Consider the following 6,942-nt stretch of genomic DNA (forward strand, 5'->3'; position numbering starts at 1 on the left):
GATTTATTTTACTTTGCACTCTTACAGCTTGGATTATTATTCATACTTTATTTCGCAAATTGGTGGTAACCCAACTGCAGCCAAATCAAGAGTTCACATGCCAAGTTTTGGTCTGAAAAAGTCTTTGCATCCAATATATATTTGGCCACAAAAATAAGGAGATCAAATAATAGAAGAGAGAAGAAAGTGCTTTATGTACTCTGGAGCTCAAAAACAGATGTGAATAAAGTTCTCATGGAGTGTGGCTAGCTAACATCTGGTAATCCCTAATGCATTTCACTGTCTATTTGTAAGTTTCCCCCAATGTTTAATATCAATAGCTATACAAGAACATAGTGACTTACACAAAGAAAAAAATTTATAGATATCAAGGACAAAGCCAGAAAATTACTCTGTTCTTGGCATCCATCCTTCCTGGGCAAGGACTTCGTATTTTCTTTCTGTTGATGCTATGTTTAATAAAGCTATGTGATTGGTTAGATTTCGATTGAGCTGAACATGTTTTGTTTTGTTTCTTTTCTATGACTCAGTGACAAAAGAAACATAAAACCTTCTGCTTACTTTAATCACAGACTTCAGGTTTCTTCTATGTAATCTGAAGAAGAACTGAGAAAATATCCCCGGAAGAACTAGTTGTACCTATAGAGGAGGAGGAGGGTGAGAAAGGGATAGGGAGGAAGGTGAATATTTCAGCTTCTTTTCTTCTTTTGGCATGCAATCTGTTTGATTTCTTGCTCCCTTTCAAATAACACTCTTCTGCAAAGACAACTCCCATTTGTAAGGAAATTTGCAGATGAGAGCAGACACCTCTGTGTCTCTGACCACAAAGGTTAAAAAGGTTGAGTGATGTGGGGCAAAGATGAAAAAGAAATTGTGATTCTCATGGTTAAATGCAGTCAGTAGCTGAGATTAGATATATGTTCTCCACCTCATCCACAGATCCATATTGCCTTACATAAATTAACAGTAATCTACACATTCCTTTGACAGAACAGGCTGGCCCACAGAATTGATGGATTAGTAACAAACTCAGAGATGACAACAAGGTATCAACTTGTGTGCCTACTTAGGTCCACTGGTAGACCTGCCAGGAATAGGAAGCATTAGAAGAATCCAAAAGCTCTTTATAAACTCAGTGGGAAAGTGCCTAGCTAGTAGGTTTTGGATATTTGTCAGGGGAGGGGGCAGAGAGAGTAGCAGCACATGAGCTACTCAGTTACTGTCCCTGCTTTAAGGGACATTAAGGGGACATTAAGGGACAATAAGGCTGGGAATTTTTATTTTAAGGTCAACCCATAATAACAAATGCATATGTGTATTATGCAGTAATAGTAATAAATCCAATCATATGATGATGCTTTCTGTCTTCAGAAGAACTTTCACATGTATCATCTCATGAGATCCTAAGTGATTTCATGAGATAGAAAGGGGATGTATTTGTATACCCATTTCCAAATAAGGAACTGAATTTCAGAAAAGATAAGTAATTCATGCTCGGTCATGTAGCTGGTAAGTTAGAGAATTTAGGAAATAATATGTAGTCATTTGAATATTTTGCAATCATTGCAGGAACTATGTCTAGGATTTTCTGATTCCTCAATTGTGCAACAACAAACTGTAAAGTTGACTACATGGGACACATTTACAGTAAATGTGTGCATACATGATTACGTGAAAAGTCAGAGATAGCCAACCTTTGAAAGGAATGGATGATTGTATTAGTCAACTCCAGAAAAAAATACATAAATAGATTTATCATAAACGATTTGTCTATATGATTATGGAGGCTGGGAAGATGAAAATCTGCAGATTTCATGTCCCAGTTGAAATCTGAAGAATGGCAGGCTGCTATAGAACCAGGAATAACAGATGTCTCAGTTTGAAGACCATGAGGCAGGAGAATTCACTCTTCCTTGGGAAAGAGCCTGGCTTTTGTTCTAGGCAAGCCTTCAACTGATTGGATAAGGCTCACCCACATTAGGGAGAGCAATCTGCTTTACTCCCTCTACCAATTTAAATGTTACTCTCATTCAACAACACCCTTACAGAAAAACCCAGAGTAATGTTTGACTGAATATCTGGGTCCATTCAAGTGGACACATAAAATTAATCATCACTAGTCTATTCCTTGCCAATTTGTCACCCATACACTTCTCCTTAAACTGTACTTAATCTCAAAATAAAGCAAATAGCAAGATCACCTAATATGATACAACTATCCTGTATTCAACCAAAATACACTAACCCTTTTCCCAGAAAAGGAAACAAAGTCCTTGAGTGATACTTACTCTTCTATTTGATATCTCATAACTTAAGTACTCTGAGAGTGAGATGTTATGGACTGGATTGTGTCCCCTGTCAAAATTCCTATACTGAAACCTTAATCGCCAATGTGACTGTACTCAGAGATAAGGCTTTTAAGAAGATAATTAGTGTTAAATGAGGTCCTAATGGTAGGACTCTAATCCAATAGGATTGGTGTCTTGTAAGAAGAGACACCAGATGTCTCTCTCTCTCTCTCTCAATCTGCATGTGCACACAGGAAAGGCAATGTAAGCACAAAGCAAGAAGGTGGCCATTTGCAAAGCAGGAAGAGAGGTCTCATCAAAAATCAACCCTGTGGGCTCCTTGTTCTTGGACTTTCAGCCTCCAGAACTTGAGAAAATAAATCTTTGTTATGTAAGCCACCCAGTGTGTGTATCTTGTCATGGCAGCCTTAACTAACCAATGCAATGACCAAAGCCCCACCTGAGATATTTGTTACTATCACAGAAGAGGGAAGTTATTTGAAGTATGTCAGTCCAACAATTATCTGCATGTGTTAAACCATTCCATTAAACTTCCAGGCTGGGCATAAACCCTAAATGAAGCTTTTTAATAAAGCATCTCTGAAGACACTTTCCTGGTATTTTGAGGGCTGGATTATAACATAAACTGCAAGTCTTTTCACATTTTCTCAAAAGCAGCATGGTGAAATTTCCAGCTGTAGGAGGAATGACTGGGAAAGAGAGGAGGCAGTTTTACTGAGTGTTTACCATACACTGAGCCTCGTAGATACAATGAAAAAAAGATACACATTGTCCCTACCCTCAGGTACTCTTGTAGTGCTGCCCTAGGTTCCAGGCTGGGATAGAGTATTTGTTCCTCTGAATCTGTAAGGTTGTCATAAAAACAAAATTGATTTTAAAAAGTTTATTTGGAGAGTCTAGCAGGAGGCCCACCTATGCATAGAGGCTTAACTGGATGTTATTCCTCCCTAACTGGGGGAAGTGTTTGCTTTTTCACTTACCATCGTGGGCTATCAGTGGGAGTAGCACTTGCTCTAGCCTGGTCACCTTGACACCTTGACATTGTGCTACCAGATGGGTTGTAAAAAACTTGATTTCAGTCTGAAGAGTTTGTAGGTTTGCAGAACGGTGTGTATGTGTATCTTGTGTTTTTAACTATACTTACGGAGCCAAATTCTAATTTATTGCAAGGCCCATGTTTGTATGGAGGTGGTTTTCATTCTTTGGGATATTTTTTGACAAAGTTGAAGAGAGCTCTTGAAATATTTTCAATGTTAATATAACACCTTTATGCAGTACATCTTAAAGAAAAGCCAAATAAAGTATGGTCTGTAACAACACTAGGTGTTTCAAATTTTCACTCTGCTGCATTCATAGATTTTGGAGATGGCCTATGAAACTGTAAATAAAAGCAATACAATTTTTCTGCAAAACAATTTCTAAACTCTCCAATAGATACAATGTGAGATTCATTTAATAGATTGGTACAGACTTTCCTTGGAGAAACTAAAAGGTTGTTTTTTTTTTTCCCCCTTCTTTCTGTAACAAAAGTTGATAATGTAGAAATATTGCACAAATGCCATGACTACAGCATCTTTTCTTTTTTATTGAACAGCAGTTGTAACTTGAAGAGTAACAGCCTTCAGAAAATTGTGGAGACTTCGTAGCAACAGCTAAAGCTATTTGGACTTGCCAAATTACCTAATGGAATAGGTAAGCTTTATGCCTTTAAAATGAGCCACTTTTTTTCTTTGAAGCCTCTGGTACAGAAGTTTTCAGCCAATAATATTCTGAATTGAGTATGAAATTGACTGAAATTCTTAGTTTTTCATCCTTTCAAAACCGCCAATACAGGAAAAAAAGTTGTAATTTTTTAACAACCTGAGATCTAAGAATTACACACATGCTACCTTTGTTTCCCACAGAGCTTTAAGAAAAGTCATATATCAACATGGCTACTTCTCAGTTTCTAACTTCTATCAACCTCTACAACAACTATGACAACAACTTCCCAAAGTTGTGGTGGTAAAATGAGTGATAAATGTCGAATGCAAACAGTAGGGAACAGATTAATGGACAGTGGTACTTTTTACAAGAAATCTAAGAATCTTCAAAAATAGTCTCTCATGAACCAACCCAGTCCAATTTAGAGTCAAAGGCATTTATGACAATTGTTATCATTTTCTAAAACAAAGAGTTGAACATTTAGACAGATAAAGATATCCTCAGTGGAATTAGCTAAACATGGATTATAATAAAAGAAAATTTCCATATGGCTGACCACATAAACCTCTCAAGGAATTTAGAGGTCAGAGTTGAGGCTTGATCATGTTAGCATTAAAGGAAGATGACAGGTCCCTTGGCCCCACACTTCAGACTCCCTTTTGTCTCCCTGCCTCATCCCCACTTCCATTCTCATCTTAAATGGAGCTAAGGAAACTTGCTCTCCTGCCTTCAGAGAGAGAGAGGCTATTTATTCTTCCCTTACTACCCCACTCCTATTCTGCACCCTCCACACAGGTGGACCTAGCCATGGCCCACGCTTGGGGTGGTTGGGGGACCCACAAGTCTCAAAGAGCTTGAATTCCACCTGCAGCAGGGATATAGTCTAATATGGCATGGGTATATAATGGGAGACAGATTGTAGGAGAGCCATTGCAAGGAGGGCCCTTAAGAGAAATCATTCACCAAAACTGATAAGGGATTCTGGCTCTGTGAGTCAAACTCACATGAGTAGTCTCAGCAGATGAGGAAAGAGTAGTCTATTGTGCTCTGCAAGGTGGTTCTCTAACTCATCCACTCCTGAGTCACCCGCTGCTTTGGGTGAGTGTTGCAATGGGCCATGACCAAGGAAACAGGCCACTCCACCGTGGGACATCACCTGTAAGCATAAAGTGTGAGAAGGGAAAGACATTTTCCTACTGCTTATGGGAAAGAACCAGAGGCAAGGGCAAGTGGCGATGGAACTCCAAGGGCAGTGTAGACTTGATGATGATCCAGAGGGGAATGGCCGTGGATAACCAACACCATTACATGAGTAGTCACAGCAGGACCCTCAGTCTGGCACTTCTGGAGAAGATCTGTCTGAAAGACACTGACACTCAATAGAGTATCAATTATATGCAGGGCAACCATTTACCCTCAGGAACTTGAGGGAAGACTTTTGGTGACTTCACCTACAAGCTGGAGAGACCAGGGAACATTTGAGTTACATATGTCTTAAACCACATTAGATCGAAACTTGTTTATGATTATAGAGCAAACCATAGATAGTTTAAGAATCTATATTAGACCCTGTACTGCTACTCTGATGGACCATCTGCTCCCATTATCTTTTGTTTTTCATTTGGGTCGCTTAATTTTTAGTTTAAAAAAAAAAGACAGAAGTGGGTATATTTAATTTTTAATTCTACAGCTTTTCATCTTGTTTTAAATTCTACACTTTTAATCAAATATTGTTCCTGTGAATTAAGACTTGTGCTTTGAGGTCAGAACTCACAGTAGCATAAAGGCAATAGTTCAATTTTGAAAATAGAATCTAAGAAGAAAGAGTAGAGGGTTGAGGTCTCAGTCTTTGGTAATGCTTGCAGTTAGGCAGTGAAGGGAGCCTGAGAGAAGCAAGAGCTCAAAGTCAGTTGCCTCATGCAAGGATCAACAAGCCCAGATGTCTACAGTAACTAGTAAAAATATTGATGTTTGTGTGTACTTTTAATACAGACTTATATGTACCTGTATACATGTATATACATATGAGTAAGGAATTTCTTTCTTTATATAAATCTATAGATAGAAGATAGATGTGTCAATAGATATATCAATGGACATATGTCTATCATAGAGGCATATATGTGAGGTAACAGCAGGAAGAAGGAGAAAATAAAATAGAAGAATTTATTCTTCTAATTCCTTCCTGTCCCACCCCATTTCTGCCAGTGACTGCTTTCTGGGTTCACTGCTTCAATCTGACGGACTCTGTTCCATGTCTCAGTGTGCCAACTGGGCTGCTTGCCCCTGTTCCTACACGAAAGCTTGAAGGAAATAATACCTTCCCAATGTTACCATCCCTGGGTGTTTCAGTATTCTATACTGTTGTCTTTAATTTTACCAATACCTTTGTGAACTGCTTCTCATTAAACTTGTCTCAGTTGACCTTTTGAAGGTGCCAGCTGGTCCATGATGAGATCCCGAGTGTGACAGGATCCATGTCCTTGTTGATTTTCCTACAATACATCCAAGTAAAGATATAGATAGGCAAATAAAAAAATGAGTCTGGAGAAACCCTAAGCCTGGGAAAGTTTGGGCTAGGGAAAATAACAGTAAGAATCTACAGCATATAGATACAGAAGAGAGTAGTTAAGACCTTTTGCTCTTTAGGAAAGCAATCCTCTCCTTTCACTGAACTACCTGCCATCTTGAATTACCATCTCATTGGATTCAAGGCAGTCTTGGACTGCCCCATCCTCACATTCAGGAAGCCTGCAATCTAGAGCTTAAACTACTTTCCTTTTTCTTAGTGTCTATCGAGACTAATATCCCCTTGCCTAAAATCACTGTTCACCTTGGTTATGAACAGAATCCCAACACCCATTAAGGCCAAGACTTTCATCTCCTTACTGCTGTGTAAGTCACCTAATATGAACTAATTTCTCCACCT

The sequence above is a fragment of the Mustela nivalis genome (genome assembly GCF_964662115.1).
Source record: "Mustela nivalis genome assembly, chromosome: 2".
In the NCBI taxonomy this organism is placed as follows: Eukaryota; Metazoa; Chordata; class Mammalia; order Carnivora; family Mustelidae; genus Mustela; species Mustela nivalis.